The sequence below is a fragment of the Triticum dicoccoides genome, chromosome 7A, assembly GCF_002162155.2.
Source record: "Triticum dicoccoides isolate Atlit2015 ecotype Zavitan chromosome 7A, WEW_v2.0, whole genome shotgun sequence".
Taxonomy (NCBI): domain Eukaryota; kingdom Viridiplantae; phylum Streptophyta; class Magnoliopsida; order Poales; family Poaceae; genus Triticum; species Triticum dicoccoides.
Genome location: NC_041392.1, coordinates 537,123,123 through 537,142,897, shown reverse-complemented (window position 1 = coordinate 537,142,897; position 19,775 = coordinate 537,123,123).

Genomic DNA, 19,775 nt, shown 5'->3' with positions numbered 1-19,775 from the left:
TCGGAACCATTCCGACGTCCAAATATAATCATCCAATATATCAATCTTTATGTCTCGACCATTTCGAGACTCCTCGTCATGTTCGTGATCATATCCAGGACTCCGAACTACCTTCGGTACATCAAAACACATAAACTCATAATACTGATCGTCACCGAATGTTAAGCGTGCGGACCCTACGGGTTCGAGAACTATGTAGACATGAACGAGACACGTCTTCGGTCAATAACCAATAGCGAAACCGGGATGCTCATATTGGTTCCTACATATTCTACGAAGATCTTTATCGTTTAAACCGCATAACAACATACGTTGTTCCCTCTATCATCGGTATGTTACTTGCCCGAGATTCAATCGTCAGTATATCAATACCTAGTTCAATATCGTTACCAGCAAGTCACTTTACTCGTTCAGTAGTGCTACATCCCGTAACTAACTCATTAGCTACATTGCTTGCAAGGCTTATATTAATGTGCATTACCGAGAGGGCCCAGAGATACCTCTCCGACAATCGGAGTGACAAATCCTAATCTCGACCTATGTCAGCTCAACAAACACCATCGGAGACACCTGTAGAGCACCGTTATAATCACCCAGTTACGTTGTGACGTTTGGTAGCACACAAAGTGTTCCTCCGGTATTCGAGAGTTGCATGATCTCATAGTCATAGGAACATGTATAAGTTATGGAGAAATCAATAGCAACAAACTAAACAATCATTGTGCTAAGCTAACTGATGGGTCAAGTCAATCACATCATTCTCTAATGATGTGATCCCATTAATCAAATGACAACTCATGTATATGGTTAGGAAACATAACCATCATTGATTCAACGAGCTAGTCAAGTAGAGGCAAACTAGTGACACTCTGTTTGTCCATGTATTCACACATGTACTAAGTTTCCGGTTAATAGAATTCTAGAATGAATAATAAACATTTATCATGATATAAGGAAATAGAAATAACAACTTTACTATTGCCTTTAGGGCATATTTCCTTCAGTCTCCCACTTGCACTAGAGTCAATAATCTTGATTACATTGTAATGATTCTAACACCCATGGAGTCTTGGTGCTGATCATGTTTTTCTCGTGAGAGAGGCTTAGTCAACGGGTCTGCAACATTCAGATCCATATGTATGTTGCAAATCTCTATGTCTCCCTCCTTGACTTGATCGCGGATGGAATTGAAGCGTCTCTTGATGTGCTTGGTTCTCTTGTGAAATCTGGATTCCTTTGCCAAGGCAATTGCACTAGTATTGTCACAAAAGATTTTCATTGGACCCGATGCACTAGGTATGACACCTAGATTGGATATGAACTGCTTCATCTAGACTCCTTCATTTGCTGCTTCCGAAGCAGCTATGTATTCCGCTTCACATGTAGATCCCGCCACGACGCTCTGCTTGGAACTGCACCAACTGACATCGCCACCATTTAATAAAAACATGTATCCAGTTTGTGACTTTGTCGGTGCACAAAAGTAGGGGCTCTCTTTTGTACCCCTTTACTTGTGCGCGGACAGTTAGAGACATGCTTGCAGCCAAACCTAGCAGAGTAGAGGAAGCAAAACCACAAGACAACCAGAGTAGCGCTCCGGCCAGGGGCGCAGAAGACGGAGCAGCAAAACAGGGTTTTCCCTGACAAGAGCCTTGCCGGGGCGGCCTACGCAGCCCCGGCAAGAGCCTTGCCGGGGCAGCTCACCCAACACCAGCAGAGCCGCCACCCTTGAGCCCAAGAGTCCCAATGCCATCGACCACTTTGAACCGAGGCTCGGGAGGCACCTGCATAGTTGGCATGCAGATCTTTGTGAATACAAAGAAACCACAAGACTAGACGATGACTAGAAAACAAGACAACCGCAAGCCCCCTTGCCGAGGATGCCCCCGAGGCCCCGACAAGGCTCCTTGCCGAAAACGCTTGCAAGGCCCCGGCAAGACTCTTGCCGAGGGTGCTCATGAGACCCCGACAAGACCCTTGCCGGGAATATACGCGGGACCGCGACAAGACCTTGCCGCCCCAGCTCAGTGGCCAACCCACCAACTAAGGCTAGTACCCACGTGGCAGTACATGGATGCTAATCCAACTTGCCAGACACCAGTGTGGCGGCATGCAGATCTTCGTGAAGACCTTACCACCACGCCGACTCAGCAGCCTATCAGCCTATGTGGTGCTGCATGCCTCGTTGGCCTGGACGCGTGTCGGGGTAAGGTGGAGTGGCGACGGACGGGACGGGCCTCGTTACCGCCCCTGATAAAGCAACGGGACACCTAAGGAGCGCATTTAGTGCGCCTTGTCCCGTAATGACAGACGATAAGCTTGTATACTGTATACCTTTCCACCTCCTGTGTGCCACTATGGCGACCCCTTTTGACTATAAAAGGGGGCCCGAGGCGTACTGGAGGAGGATTCAGATCTTTTGAACTACGCACGCACCACAGCTAGTTTGAAAGCTCAAGAACACTCAAATATACACCAAAGCAGGATTAGGGTATTACGCATCCTCGCGGACCGAACCTGGGTAAACGATCTTTGTGCTGGCTACCAGACCCGCTCTTTGCACAGCCCCATGCCCGCCAACTGTAGAAGGGATCCCAGTGATTCCATAGGTGTCATTTCCACCGACATCTTAGGTGCGCCAGGTAGGGGGGGGGGGCGCAGCTGTGAAAATCTGGTCTAGTTGATGCAGCGGCTTCATCGTGGTCATCGCTCCAAGGAAGAAGACGACCAAACAAGCAGCATCATTTGCGGATGCCATAAACGCTCGCGCGGCAACAAAAAAGCTAAGTCATGCGAAACTTTGGGTAATTCTTTTATGTATAAGGTTATTTCCCTCGGAGATCTTGCTCTTGGTATGAGGAACCTGCACGCAATGGGGGCCTTCCACTATTGGCAACGCCCTCGTTCTATTTCAAGTCTGCTCAACAGTTCAAGCGGCCGCGTCGAGAACGGTAAGGTGGCCTTCCTGCTATTTGAGACACCCTTATTCTGTTTCGAGTCCGCTCGACAGTTCGAGTGGCCGCGCTGAGAACGGTAAGATGGTTTACTTGGCCGCAAGCACACCCGGCCGGTTGTTGAGGATCCGTCCTTGAAACGCCGTAGCTTGGGTTTACGCGCCGACAAGCCTATCCAGTCGAGCGTAGGGTGTACATACAAAGAGAAATTGAACAGGGAAATAACGTGCATCATTTCAAAGTATTGCAGAGTTATATTACATCTGTTGTTGCTGCGGTTCTAACTAAAGATAAAAATTGTCTTGGCCATGAACCTACAGCGGCGATGAGAAACGGGGTGCCTAGTTCTGGAGCTGGCCCTCTATCCTCCAAACTCCGTCGACGCGGCTGATGATGGGCTCGATACGCTCTTTGAGCGCCGCGAGGTCCACGACCTCTGGCAAGCTCTCCAGCGCGGCGTCGAAGTCAAGGTTGGGGTTCCAGTATGCCGCCTTGGTGAGGACCTTGGTCAGGGCACCCTGGCAAAGCTTCCGGGCCTCATTGGCTAGGGAGGCCGCTGTGTTGGAGCGGAACTGCTCCAGGGCTCCAAGAACTTCCTCGAAGAACAGGGCTAGTTTGGCATTGGGACTCACCTTCAGCTCTGGGGCATACCTCACATTCGACATCCTCATGGTAGCCAGCTGCAAGGTGATCCTGCCGGCGATGTCGGCGAGGAGGCTGATCCAGAGGTTTTCGCCCTTCACAAAATCCTCGTGGTTGGCGGAGTCATTCCTTCGCAGCTGCCTCGCGGCCTCCAGATCTTTGGTCAGGGTCTCCTCCTGGGCCCTGACCTCCGAAAGCATCCCCTCGAGGCCCTCTAGCTTCAACTTTAGGTCCCCGATGGAGTCATTCACTTTGGAGAGTAGCTCGACCTTGTCGAGGACTATGGCCTCTGCGTCAGCGAAAGCGCATTTGGCTGCATCCCTCTCCTCCGTCAGCTCCAGGACCTGCTTCTTCAGCACGTCCCGCTCCACCTCCAGCTCGTTCACCTTGCCGGCCTGGACCTGGGCCTGAGCATTGAGTGCCTCCTCGTGCCTCTGCTCCAGCTCCCGGGTCCACTGCATGACAAGCTTCTTGACCTCCTCATCCTTGCCGCGGAGTGTCACGGCGAGCTTCTCCTCACGAGCGGCGAGGTCCTCCTCCTAGGAGTTCAGCACGGCCTGGTGCTGGTGCCGAGCGGCCTCGTCCTTGGCGGCCTATGCTTTCGCTGCCTCCTGGGCCTTCTCGACGTCGACCTGCTTTAGTACAAGCTCTTCAGTTCCTAGGCGGTCTTCAGTTCCTCACAGGCCTGGCGGAACCAAGCCTGCGTCTCGGTGACGCGCTCCTAGAGATCCGCCTCCGCCTTGTCCACCACCGCCATCCTGGACTTGGCCTTGTCTAGGCGGGCACGATGAAGCGCCTGGAGCTTCTGGAAGTTGGCGCTCATGGCCTGGAGGAGCCGCTCTTCCTGGGAACCGCCAACACCGGCGCTCGGTTCATCAACAACCTCAAGCCCGACGGTAGCGAGCACCTCGTCATCAAACTCCTCCCCCTCGGTGGGTGCCCTGGTGCTCGCCATCCCTAGGAGGTGAACGAACAGGTCGTCGCTCACCTTCAGGTACTTGCCCGAGCCAGAGGCAGCGGAGGAGGAAGGTTGGTCGTCAACCGCCCCCTCCTCGGCAGCGGCCTTTGCGGGCCTCCCTAGCAGGCCCCTTTCCGGCCTCCCCGGCAGGCCCCTTGTCGGCCTCCTCGACAGCGGCCTTGCCGGTCTCCCCAGCCGGGCCCTTAGTGGCATCCTCAGCAGGACCCTTGGCGCCATCGTCATTGCGCGAGTCCACGGAGGGCTCCACCCATGAAGGGTCCATGAAGAAGCAACCTTGTCTATCCCACCATGGTCGTCGCCCATGAAGGACTTGCCTCACTAGGGTATATCTTCATGAAGTAGGTGATCTCCTTGCCCTTACAAACTCCTTGGTTCAACTCCACGATCTTGACGGAGGCTCACAAGTGACACCTAACCAATCTAGGAGACACCACTCTCCAAGAGGTAACAAATGGTGTGTTGATGATGAACTCCTTGCTCTTGTGCTTCAAATGATAGTCTCCCCAACACTCAACTCTCTCTCATAGGATAGGATTTGGTGGAAAGATGATTTGAGTGGAAAGCAACTTGGAAGGCTAGAGATCAAGATTTATGTGGTTGGAATGAAGTATCTTGACCTCAACACAAGTGTAGGTGGTTCTCTCTCAGAAAATGTATGTTGGAAGTGTAGGCATGTTCTGATGGCTCTATCCACGAATGAAGAGTGGGTGGAGGGGTATATATAGCCTCCACACAAAATCTAACCGTAAAACACAATTTACCAAACTCGGTGGGATCGAATTGGTTCATAATGTGACCATTAGGCATTTTGGTGGGACCGACTTGATCAACTCGGTGGGGCCGATGTGCTAGGGTTAGGGTAAAGCCTCATCTCGGTTGGACCGATTACACAAACTTGGTGGAACCGATTTTGGTAATAAGCCAAACAGAGAGTTGGCCAGGCAAACTCAGTGGGGCCAATTTCGTATTTCGGTGAGACTGAAATTAATGTAATAGGTAACAGAGAGTTTCCAAGCCCATCTCGGTGAGACCGAGATCCTATCGGTGAGACCGAATTGATTAGGGTTTCTGGCAGTGGCTTATGTCAAGTGAACTCGGTGGCGCCGGGTAGATCAAATCGGTGGGGCCGAGTTTGACTTTTGGTTTTTGACATATTTGGATGTGAGAAAGTAGTTGAGGGTTGTGGAGCATATCACTAAGCACTTTGAGCAAGCAAGCCATTAAGCAACACCTCACCCCCTCTTAATAGTATTGGCTTTCCTATGGACTCAATGTGATCTTGGATCACTAAAATGGAAAATGTAGAGTCTTGTGCTTTGAGCTTGAGCCGATCCTTTGTCCTCAGCATCTTGAAGGGGTTCCACATCCTCTAGTCGATGCCACTCCATTGTTGAACTTATCTGAAACATACTAGGTAGAAGCATTAGTCCAACAAGAGATATGTTGACATTAATTACCGAAATCACCCAGGGAGCACTTGTGCTTTCAATATCCCCCTTTTTGGTAATTGATGACAACATACATCAAAGCTTTAGATAAAGATATAGAGAATAACAAGTAAAGCTTTGGAAAGACATGTAACATGCATAGGCTCCTCCTACATGTATGCAATCATGTAAATATGGAATATAGGAGCATGTGAATGCATAAGCATGACAGAGTAAGCAATGTGTTACATGTATCTTGGCTATATGCATAAGAGCAAATGATGTGAGTATAGGGTATGTACCTTCATGCTCATGGGTCCTTCTTGGAAACAGTATGTACATCAGCAAGAAATCCTCATGCACATGAGTGTGATGCATATACTTACCTCGTGGTCTTGAGTTGGCTTAGGAAGGAACGAACCTGGGTAAACAAGGTTAGATAACACAGATACATCTACTGGCCAGAGCAAACAAAGAAACCACATGAATACCAAGACTGGATGACATGTAGAGAGTGAGTATTGAGTACTCTATTGGATATAGACATGTCCCCAAAGGTAAAGATGTGCAATGAATTCAAGGATTTCCTTCTCTTAGATATCTTGCTCCCCCTGAATCTAGCATGGGATACTGGAAGAAGATAGGGAATAGAAAAACAGAGCAAAAAAAGAAACAGAGCTAATGCAAACAATCAACTATGAACATGTCTTTCCCCTCTTAAAGACATGTGACTTCTCTACTCTTGAACACCAAGCATCTGGGGTTTCTTACACTCTCCCCTGAGTATTCTCTCCTCCTATAGAAATGATTAAGCTTTGATGCGATCTCTCTCTCCCCCTTTGACATCAATGTCCAAGAAGGGTTCTTCTGGATTTTTGTTACAAATGGTTTTGGTCCTTGAGTCACAAAGCAAAGCAGTAAGTCAAATGTGATGCTGGTAGAGGACAAGAATCATTGAGTGGAGCTGGAGCAAAAATAATGCACGAACAAGTGGCAAGCTGTCTTTCCTGTAGTGAAACCGGTAGCACCGAGTTGTGTGCTTCGGTGGCGCCGAAAGGATTCGGTTGGACCGAAGGAAACAAACCGGTGTGACCAAGTTCATCATAGTGAAAACACTTGTCACCTCAGCTCACTAGGCAGGTAAAATCTCACAAGGATTTGCAAGGAATTTGCTGAAAGATTTGCAATGAATTGGATGGAGGGAATGCAGAACAAAACAAAGAAAATAAAAACATGCAAGGGACAAATGCAAAGAACAAATGCAAAAACTCAGAGAAAGACTAGAGAACTTCATCTAGAATTGGGCGGTGACTGAGTCACCTATGTTAGAGTATTTTGACTGAGGAGTCAAGTGAAAACACTTGATCGTAGGTCATACTCATCGTTTAAGCTCAAAATGGGGTTACCATTTTTCGTTAAGCATTTGATGTATTCACATCTTGTTGAGTTGCTTTAACCTATCACCTTGAGATTAAGCTTCTCTAAGATGGAATAACATTCCTTGGGTGGTGGTGTCGATCCTAGTCATGTAGTCGAACTTGTGTGAGTTGCTCGAGGTTAATGTAGTTCATCAAGAGTTGGGAGAACCACTTGTAATTTGAGTTCATCTACCTACATGGGTTAGTTTTGCAAGGAAGAGCACTTGTGTATCCAAAATGACAATTATGAAATTCTATACGTATTTTGTCAAAGGATATGTTGAAGGGTTTCGTGCTTCCTTGTCATCGACCACCGTATTGTAGAGACTTGGTGATGTAGAGATTTCTCAAGATGTGAGAGAGTTGCAATCTCATAGATTTAGATTCATCCAAGTACCTACAAGGGTTAGATAACATGCAAGGGTGCAAATATATCCAAGACATATGAATAACATTATGAAAGAAATATCAAGGATTAGTCATAGATTCATGCCTTGCATGTATCCAAATGGAGTTCCTACTCCAAGTTTGAAGCATCAATGATGTTCAACTCACCTCTCAAATGACAAAAGACTTTCTCATGAAGCGGTTTGGTGAATATATCCACCAATTGCTTATTGGTACAAACATGCTTAAGATAAATGTCCCCTTTAGCAATATGATCTCGAATGAAATGATGACGAACTTCAATATGCTTAGTTCGAGAATGTTGCATGGGATTGTGAGCAATCTTAATAGCACTTTCATTGTCACAAAGCAATGGAACATGTTTCACATTGATCCCATAATCTTTAAGAGTTTGGGTCATCCAAAGTAATTGAGCACAACAAGAACCGATGGCATTGTATTCCGCTTCGGCGGTGGATAAGGATACCGAGTTTTGTTTCTTGGAAGACCAAGACACAAGATATCTACCAAGAAATTGACCAGTACCCGAAGTGGACTTTCTATCAACCTTGTCTCCGGCATAGTCTGAGTTGGAATAGCCAACAAGATCAAAAGAGGACCTCTTAGGATACCAAATGCCAAAATTTGGTGTATGTATTAAGTATCTCACTATCCTTTTCACAACCTTAAGATGACATTCTTTGGGGGCCGCTTGATATCGTGCACACATACACACACTTAGCGTAATATCTGGATGAGAGGCACATGGATATAACAATGAACCGATCATAGAGCGGTAAAGCTTTTGATCAACCGGTCCACCGTCCTTGGTCAAGTCAAGATGTCCACTTGTAGGCATGGGTGTATTCATACCTTTGCATTCTTGCATATTGAACTTCTTGAATATGTCCTTGGTGTACTTTGTTTGACAAACAAAGGTACCTTCCTTAGTTTGCTTGATTTGCAAACCAAGAAAGAATTTGAGTTCACTCATCATAGACATCTCAAACTTCTCCGACATAAGCTTTCCAAACTTCTCACTAAAATGAGGGTTAGTCGAACCAAATATAATATCATCAACATAAATTTGGCACACAAATAGTTCTCCATTAACCCTTTTAGTGAAAAGAGTAGAATCTATTTTTCCAATTTCAAAGCCTTTTTCAATAAGGAACTTGGTCAAGCATTTATACCACACTCTAGGGGCTTGTTTAAGACCATAAAGAGCTTTGTGAAGTTTGTAAACATGATTAGGTTTCTTAGGATTGACAAAGCCGGGAGGTTGCTTAACATAAACTTCCTCCTCAATTTCACCATTTAGAAAAAGCACTTTTAATATCCATTTGGTAAAGGGTGATATCATGGTGATTAGCATAAGCAAGTAAAATGCGAATGGACTCAAGTCTAGCAACGGGGGCATATGTCTCACCATAGTCCTTACCTTCGACTTGAGTGTAGCCTTGGGCGACTAGACGAGCTTTGTTGCGGACGACTTGACCGTCTTCATCTTGCTTGTTGCAAAACACCCATTTGGTACCAATGATGTTGTGGTTGTTGTTGGGCTTCTCGAACAATGTCCATGCTTGATTTCTCTCAAAGTTATGTAGCTCTTCATGCATGGCATTTATCCAATCCAGATCGTCCAATGCTTCTTCAACCTTCATAGGTTCAATGCTAGAGATGAATGAATAATGTTCACAAAAGTTAGCCAAATGAGTTTTAGAGAGAGTGATTCTCCCAGTTTGAATATCGTTGAAGATTTGTTCGAGGGATGATCTCTTGAGACTCTTGCTCGAACTCGTGAGAGATTTTGCTTGGGTTGGGGTGGAACATCTTCTTCATCATCTTGTCCTTCTTCTTGGCCTTCTTCATTATTGGCATTGTCGTTTTCTTGTCTTGGTGGAGAAGGGGGTTGATGAGGTTCATCTTGATGTACTTCCTCGTTCTCTTCATCTTGGTGTGTCCTACTCATGGATGCTTCCATGTCGACTCTTGGTTCACCTTGTTGTGAGGTGGAAGCCTCCACTTGGACGGACGAGGTACTCTCCTTTACCTTCGTTTGGCGAATCTTGCCGATAGACAAGTCTTGGATTGCTTCCAAAGTGTCGAGGATATACCCCGCGTCGTAACCCGGCCGGACTTGGCGCTTCATCGATAACCCGCCGGAGGACTGACGGCTCACTGGTTTGGCGGTTCACTAGTCTGCCGAATCATTGGTGACCTGATGGGTGTTTTAGATGGATGACAAGGCCCAAGGCCCAGAAGGCCGGTTCATGCTATGGTGGGCCGGTTTACGAGGATAGGCATAAGGAATATTCTCTTACAAAGGAAGCAAGACTAGGACTCCACTTGTAATAGAGTAATCCTAATCCTACCAGGACTAGTCATGTAACCCACCCCTTCATCATATATAAGGAGGGACATGGCTCCCCAAAAAATGGAGAAGCAACAAGCAAGAAGAAACAATCTCTAGGGCTAGACACAATTAGGAGAACCGGTTTATGGCGACTCCCTCATGAGCATAATGAGACCTAGCTACAAATAGCATGTAGGGCTATTACCGGACGATGTTTCTCGGGGCCCGAAGCTGTCTAAATCATTGTCTTGTGTGTTGATCTGCCTCGCGCCTCTCGATTCCGACCAACCCTTCAAGCTACTGCGTAGATGCGTTGGCCTCACGACTAAGTCCTTTCGCTATGACATCTGTCGTGACAATTCCACGACAGTTGGTGCCCACCGTGGGGCCTGCGCACGGTGGTGTTGAGTTCCTGAAGGGCGCTATCTCAGGGATCGAGAAGCTCCATCCGGCTTATTTAAAAGATATGAAGGTTCGTCAGAGAGTTCCAGTCGGCTCGCTAAAAAAGTTTCGTGAGGCTCATTGAAATGTTCCGCCGGCTCGTCGGAAAGTTCCGGCCGGATCATTGGAAAGTTCTGACCACCTTGATGCAAGGTTCCGTCTGAATCACCAAAAAGTTCCGATCGCCTCGACGAAAAGTTCTGTCCGAATCATCAAAGGGTTCCAGCCGAGTCACTGAAAGGTTCCGTCCGAGTCGATAAAGAGTTCTAACCTAAATTATGAAAAAAGTTCCGGCCGGATTATCAAGAGGTTCCGGTTCAAAAGTTCCGGATTATCAAAAGTTCCGGCCAAATTATCAAGAGGTTCCGGTTCAAAAGTTCCGGATTATCAAAAGTTCCGGCTGGATTATCAAGAGGTTCCGGTTCAAAAGTTCCGGATTGTCAAGAAGTTCCAGTTCCAGAAAATCCGGCTCAAAAAGTTCCGGCCGGGTTATCTGGAGACCTCAGGCACTAGAAGACACAGAACCAATCAACTCTTGTGTCAAAAACAAAAGCAGCACTATGCATTATCCAGCGCGAGCATCCGGCAAAAAATACCATGTGTTATTTTTCCTATATATTTTATCAGTACATGTTAATTTATCCGACAACAATTACTCTGGTGTGTAGTGTTTTTACGCAGGGCAACTATTAAAAAAAGGGGGTGGGGGTATACCACGGATGCATGTTCGGCTGTGCTACACGGCTTCACGGACAGGCGTGTCATGGTCCGGTCTACATCAGCGCCGACCGACTCGTCCGTCTACGCCGCATTACAGCGCCACAGACCACTCGCCTGCCCGCCCTCGCGACCAGTTCACACATCCACATAGGCTTGCAATGAGGACAATTTGCTCGTCCGCACCGGCTTATAAATGCCGCGGCCGATTCATTTGTCTGCTCCCGCGGCCGATTCACCCGTGAGGGATTTCTGTTTCACCTAGTGATCATCAACTTCATGGCAGATTATTTTTCGGCCTAAAAACGTCAGGTGATGTCCATCTAAAATATATTTTATTAGCACATATTATTTTTTATCAAAAATCAGTTTATCTTTGCCTTGGTCTGCAATATTGTTTATGCAAGACAATTATTCACTGCAAAAGCTATGGTTGTGTCATGGATGTATAACTTGCGCCGCATTATAAGGCGCTAGTATCTTACCATGCCATCAAGATCGATGAATATATGAGCAAGCTGCCATTCTGCAAACCGGTTTACATCAATATGATGTGGCTAATTTGCCCATCCACACCGGTTTACAACGCCGCGGCCGAATCATGTGTCTTTGCCGCCTCTGAAGCCGCGGTCGTCTTTATCGTCCATTTCTCGCGACCTGGTCTACATCAACACACCGGGCCGCACCTGTCTGCATGAGCTATTTATTGACCGCCGTCTGTGATGGATGACTCAATGGACATACGCACGAGTCACCGCCATTATAGTTTGGTTAGACTTCAAATAACCAGCTGGGATGAACTGCTGGCTGGATTATTGACACAAATCATATGGAGTCATTTAAGACCCTCCACGATCGACCTCAAGCTTCCGTGGATTTACATTGCGTTACCAAATGCCAAGGATATACAAGGAGTGTTGCGAAGATCATTAACCCGCAACCTTGCTTCCAGCTTTAACATATTGTAAGCGTTCTGCTGTTCAGCTATATGCCGTCTTAAATCACGGTCAAATATGGAGAATCTCAGGCCAACTCCTCGAGTCACCTTAAGACTCGGGGGCTACGAGGACATGACTCAGCAATTCTTGCCAGTTTCAGACAATTTAAGAACCCCAGGACGATGGAGGGAAAGATAACCCAGTCCCAGAGGCTACTATTATATTGATGAAAATTTAAAGGCCGTCAAAACATTTCCGGCTTAGAAAGTATATGACAGTTACAAAATCTCGGCTCAATGAAGAAGTTCCGGGACATCAGAAAGGATTCCGGTTTAAAATCCGGCTCAAGAGTAGTCAGTCTCACTGAAAGCTCTCAAATCCGGTTTAAAAAAATTCGGTTAAAAAGAATTAATTTCTCGCAAGTTCGAGTTTAAAGGCCGTCAGAAAATTTCTGGCTGAAAATGAAGATTTCGGTTTAAAATCCGGTTCAAGGGAAAGATGTCTCCCACACATCTTTGAAACTCTCAATATCCGGTTCAAACTCCCGGTTCAAGAAGAATTTATCTCTTGCACAAAGTTAAAGGTTGCTGAAGAGGACCTATTGCCATGATGCACGGTTCAAACATGGGTATCCTGCCTTATTGGTTTATCATATCATTGATCACTTGGGGGTTTACTGTTCAAACATAAGTGTACTCACCAAAGAGAACATAGCGTTGCTACCCTCTTGATCTGGCTATCAAGCCAATATTATCATAAGAGCACAGCTCTGGTTACTTCGGTAATCTGGCTATCAAGCCAATATTATCATCATGGGCCAAAGAGAGTCTGTTGCACAGCACAACTCAAACACAGGCACCCACTAAGCACAGCTCAAAATATTGCTTGGGGATTCATTGCTTCACAATGAACAAAGAATCTACACTTGTAATAGGCTATCAAGACACGGCTTGGAAGCCTAGTGTATACACCTAAAACCCCGGGTTAGCCTGCCTTTTTAAGTAAGCCACTCCGTCTAGGTAAACCTGGTATGACCCGCCGAACTTTTGACAAGTCAATCTCATATACCCTGAACTTGTCAAAGTTAAAACAACGATTGGTTAAAGATTGATGTCCATCTTAAAAGGCTTTGTAAAATGATTTAACTCAGCGGCCTGGCAGCCCATGAAAAGCCTCAAAGTTGGGGCCTGGCAGCCCGTGAAAAGCCTTGACTACAAGTTTTCATATGCTTTTATTTGCCAAGTTTTTTATCCTTTGATGAGACTTATTATGGTTTTGATAAACCGACATTCATTAACCCGGCTCAGCTTTCAATTACAAGTTATCAGTGCATGATCAGTTATAATACGGTGCTTATTGACCCGGTCTGGTTTCGACTACAAGTCACCAGTATTATATATGGATAATCTGGTGTTTATTACAACCCGGTACGTTTTACTATAAACCGGCAAGACATGGGAGGAGTTATGAGTACTGAAAATTTGGGTTATCACCCTTACTACAAAAAGTTGGTAAACAAACGATGTGATTCAATGTCACGGGTATGATATATTTCATATTTGATTATTTTTAAGTGCAGCCTTGGTTATAAACCCGGGTTATATGTTGGGCATTATGACCCGTCCGACGGTAAACCGCCAGGACACTTTAAAATTGTTGTATGCATAAACAGGTTGAATAACGCATGATTATAAATCACCGGCGTTTATTAACCGGTCCTGGCTTTCGACTACAAGTCGCCTGTATGATGATAAATTATCCGGTGTTTATTAACCCGAACTGGCTTGGGATTATAACTTGCCAGTATATATTTGGATTGCGCCATTGGAATCATGCGCTCATAAATCATTGGATTATATTATTCAAATCTTCAAATAGCCAACATGGCTGGGATTTTATTATGGTTATCATTAACCAGTATTATGATTAAGGTTTTCAAAGTCGCTTTAGCGCAATGGTTGATATATTATCAATGGATATGATTTATTCTACAATTGAAGGAATAGTCCCGAGTCACTGCAGGTTTACGACCCGGCAATTGGGGGCTACATTATTTAAGTTGAGATTATATCAAATATGCAAGTCTCATGTCGTTGCAAGCATGCACCATGACACTTGGGGGCTAATGTAAAGTCATTTTTTGGCCTTATTGAAGACCCGACTCATCACCTCATAATGAGCCGGCCCTTGGGGGCTACCAATTGCTCCTATCAATGATTCAAGGTACACAAGTCTTAATCCGTTATATTCAAGGGTCCACTGCTTAGTTGGTAAAACACAAAGCTCTTAACCTTGTGGACGTGGGCTCAAGCCCCATGGTAGAGTTACATCATATGATGTTATTTTCAATGAAGCATGATTATATTTATAAATTCCCTGCTCATTATTGCATAATGACCCGACCCTTGGGGGCTACACTGGTTGAAGTTTTTTGAGCATCAGGCAATTACAAGTCCCGGGTTGCTGCAAGCATGACAACCTGACACTTGGGGGCTACATAATATGGAGTATTCAGTTTTCACTAAGTGACTGGGATGAACAACATGGATTTCTTCTTAAATGCTAGTATTTATGTTTAAGCAAGTCTTAAGCCATCACTTTGTTCTGCTCAAGACATGGGGACTACAGGTAGAAAATCTTCCAATTCTCAGTTTTGAATAAACCAGATTGACCCGGTGTCCGCAACAATCATAACCCGACGTCATCAATAATCATGAACCGGTGTTGGCACCAATCATGAACCGACGTTGGTGCTACCTCTTGAGCACTGCGTGGGATTTCCCCGAAGAGGAGAGGATGATGCAGTAAAGTAGTGTAAGTATTTCCCTCAGTTTTTGAGAACCAAGGTATCAATCCAGTAGGAGGCTACGCGCGAGTCCCTCGTACCTACACAAAAACAATAGCTCAACGCAACCAACGCGCTTAGGGGTTGTCAATCCCTTCACGGTCACTTACGAAAGTGAGATCTGATAGAGATGATAAATAATATTTTTGGTATTTTTGGTATAGAGATGCAAAGTGAAAAGTAAAAGGCAAAGTAAAAAAGCAAAGCAATAATAAAGTGATGGAGATTGATATGATGAGAAAGAGACCCGGGGGCCATAGGTTTCACTAGTGGCTTCTCTCAAGAGCATAAGTATTCTACGGTGGGTGAACAAATTACTGTTGAGCAATTGACAGAATTGAGCATAGTTATGAGAATATCTAGGTATGATCATGTATATAGGCATCACGTCCGAGACAAGTAGACCGACTCCTGCCTGCATCTACTACTATTACTCCACTCATCAACTGCTGTCCAGCATGCATCTAGAGTATTAAGTTAAAAACAGAGTAACTCCTTAAGCAAGATGACATGATGTAGAGGGATAGTTTCATGCAATATGATAAAAACCCCATCTTTTTATCCTCGATGGCAACAATACAATATGTGCCTTGCTTCCCCTTCTGTCACTAGGAAAGGACACCGCAAGATCGAACCCAAAGCTAAGCACTTCTCCCATGGCAAGAAAAACCAATCTAGTTGGCCAAACCAAACTGATAATTCGAAGAGACTTGTAAAGATAACTAATCATGCATAAAATAATTCAGAGAAGATTCAAATATTATTCATAGATAGACTGGATCATAAACCCACAATTCATCGGTCTCAACAAACACACCGCAAAAAGAAGATTACATCGAATAGATCTCCACGAGAGAGGGGGAGAACATTGTATTGAGATCCAAAAAGAGAGAAGAAGCCATCTGGCTACTAACTATGGACCCGTAGGTCTGAAGTAAACTACTCACACTTCATCGGAGGGGCTTGGATGATGATGTAGAAGCCCTCTGTGATGGATGCCCCCTCCGGCGGAGCTCCGGAACAGCCCCCAAGATGGGATCTCGTGGATACAGAAAGTTGCGGCAGTGGAATTAGGTTTTTGGCTCCGTATTTGATCATTTGGGGGTACGTGGGTATATATAGGAGGAAGAAGTACGTCGGTGGAGCAACAGGGGGCCCACGACGGTGGAGGGCGCGCCTGGGGGGGGGGGCAGGCACGCCCCCCTACCTCGTGGCCTCCTGTTAGTTGGCTTGATGTAGGGTCCAAGTCTCCTGAGTTGTATTCAGTGAGAAAATCATGTTCTCGAAGGTTTCATTCCGTTTGGACTCCGTTTGATATTCCTTTTCTTTAAACCCTAAATAGGCAAAAAACAGCAATTCTGGGCTGGGCCTTAGGTTAGTCCCAAAAATAATATAAAAGTGGATAATAAAGCCCAATAATGTCCAAAACAGTAGATAATATAGCATGGAGCAATCAAAAATTATAGATACGTTGGACACGTATCAAGCATCCCCAAGCTTAATTCCTGCTCGTCCTCGAGTAGGTAAATGATAAAAACAGAATTTTTGATGCAGAGTGCTAGTTGGCATAATTTTAATGTAATTCTTCTTAATTGTGGTATGAATATTCAGATCTGAAAGATTGAAGACAAAAGTTCATATTAACATAAAAATGATAATACTTCAAGCATACTAACTAAGCAATTATGTCTTCTCAAAATAACATGGCCAAAGAAAGTTCATCCCTACAAAATCATATGGTTTAGTCATGTTTCATTTTCGTCACACAAGAATGCTATCATCATGCACAACCCCAATGACAATCCAAGCAATTGTTTCATACTTTAGTAATCTCAAACCTATAAACTTTCACACAATATATGAGCGCGAGCCATGGACATAGCACTATAGGTGGAATAGAATATAATGAAGGGGGTTATGTGGAGAAGACAAAAAAGGAGAAAGTCTCACATCAATGAGGCTAATCAATGGGCTATGGAGATGCTCACCGATTGATGTTAATGCAAGGAGTAGGGATTGCCATGCAACGGATGCACTAGAGCTATAAATGTATGAAAGCTCAACAAAAGAAACTAGTGGGTGTGCATCCAACTTGCTTGCTCACGAAGGCCTAGGGCACTTGAGGAGGCCCATTGTTGGAATATACAAGCCAAGTTCTATAATGAAAAATTCCCACTAGTATATGAAAGTGATAACATGAGAGACTCTCTACTATGAAGATCATGGTGCTACTTTGAAGCACAAGTGTGGTAAAAGGATAGTAACATAGTCCCTTCTCTCTTTTTCTCTTTTTTGGGCCTTCTCTTTTTTTGTCCTTTCTCTTTTTTTATTCCTCACTTGGGACAATGCTCTAATAATGATGATCATCACACTTCTATTTATTTACAACTCAATGATTACAACTCAATACTAGAACAAGGATGACTCTATATGAATGCCTCCGGCGGTGTACCGGGATATGCAATGAACCAAGAGTGACATGTATGAAAGAATTATGAACGGTGGCTTTGCCACAAATACTATGTCAACTACATGATCATGCTAAGCAATATGACAATGATGAATGTGTCATGATGAACGGAATGATGGAAAGTTGCATGGCAATATATCTCGGAATGGCTATGGAAATGCCATAATAGGTAGGTATGGTGGTTGTTTTGAGGTAGATATAAGGAGGTTTATGTGTGAAAGAGCATATCATATCACGGGGTTTGGATGCACCGGCGAAGTTTGCGCCAACTCTCAATGTGAGAAAGGGCAATGTACGGTACCAAAGAGGCTAGAAAGGATGGAAGGGTGAGAGTGCGTATAATCCATGGACTCAACATAAGTCATAAAGAACTCACATACTTATTGCAAAAATCTAAAAGTCATAAAAAACCTCAGTACTACACGCATGCTCCTAGGGGGATAGATTGGTAGGAAAAGACCATCGCTCGTCCCCGACCGCCACTCATAAGGAAGACAATCAAATAACACCTCATGTTTCAAATTTGTTGCATAACGTTTACCATACGTGCATGCCACGGGACTTGTAAACCTCAACACAAGTATTTCTCAATTTCACAACTACTCAACTAGCATTACTTTGATATTATTACCTTCATATCTCAAAACAGTCATCAAGCATCAAACTTCTCTTAGTATTCAACACACTCATAAAAAAGTTTTATTATTAATCTTGCATACCAAGCATATTAGGATTTTAAGAAAATTACCATGCTATTAAGACTCTCAAAATAATCTAAGTGAAGCATGAGAGATCAATAGTTTCTATAAAACAAATCCACACCGTGCTCTAAAAGATATAAGTGAAGCACTAGAGCAAAATTATAAATCTCAAAAGATATAAGTGAAGCACATAGAGTATTCTATCAAATTCCAAATTATGTATGGATCTCTCAAAAGGTGTGTTCAGCAAGGATGATTGTGGTAGACTAACAAGCAAAGACTCAAATAATAAAAGACGCTCCAAGAAAAACACATATCATGTGGTGAATAAAAATATAGCTCCAAGTAAAGTTACCGATACAAGTAGACGAAAGAGGGGATGCCTTCCGGGGCATCCCCAAGCTTTGGCTTTTAGGTGTCCTTAGATTATCTTGGGGGTGACATGGGAATCCCCAAGCTTTGGCTTTTAGGTGTCCTTAGATTATCTTGGGGGTGCCATGGTAATCCCCAAGCTTAGGCTCTTGCCACTCCTTGTTCCATAATCCATCAAATCTTTACCCAAAACTTGAAAACTTCACAACACAAAACTTAAAGTAGAAAATCTCGTGAGCTCCGTTAGCGAAAGAAAACAAAAGATCACTTCAAGGTACTGTAATTAAATCATTATTTATTTATATTGGTGTTAAACCTACTGTATTCCAACTTCTCCATGGTTCATAAACTATTTTACTAGCCATCGATTCATCAAAATAAGCAAACAACACACGAAAAACAGAATCTGTCAAAAACAGAACAGTCTGTAGTAATCTGTAGCTAGCGCAAGATCTGGAACCCCAAAAATTCAAACATAAATTGATGGACGTGAAGAATTTATCTATTAATCATATGAAAAAATAATTAACTAAATATCACTTTCCAAATAAAAATTACAGCAGTTCTTGTGAGCGCTAAAGTTTCTGTTTTTTACAGCAAGTTCAACAAGACTTTCCCCAAGTCTTCCCAACGGTTCTACTTGGCCCAAACACTAATTAAACAAAAAAAACACAACCAAAACAGAGTATAAATAATTTATTTATTACTAAACAGGAGCAAAAAGCAAGGAATAAAAATAAAATTGGGTTGCCTCCCAACAAGCGCTATCGTTTAACGCCCCTAGCTAGGCATAACAAGCAAGAATAGATCTAGGTATTGCCATATTTGGTAGGCAATCCATAAGTGGCTCTCATAATAGATTCATATGGTAATTTTATTTTATTTCTAGGGAAGTGTTCCATGCCCTTTTTAATGGAAATTGAAATCTAATATTCCCTTCCTTCATATCAATAATTGCACCAGCCGTTCTAAGGAAAGGTCTACCGAGAATAATAGGGCAAGAAGGATTGCAATCTATATCAAGAACGATAAAATCTACGGGCACATAATTCCTATTTGCAACAATAAGAACATCATTAATTCTTCCCATAGGTTTCTTAATAGTGGAATCCGCAAGATGCAAGTTTA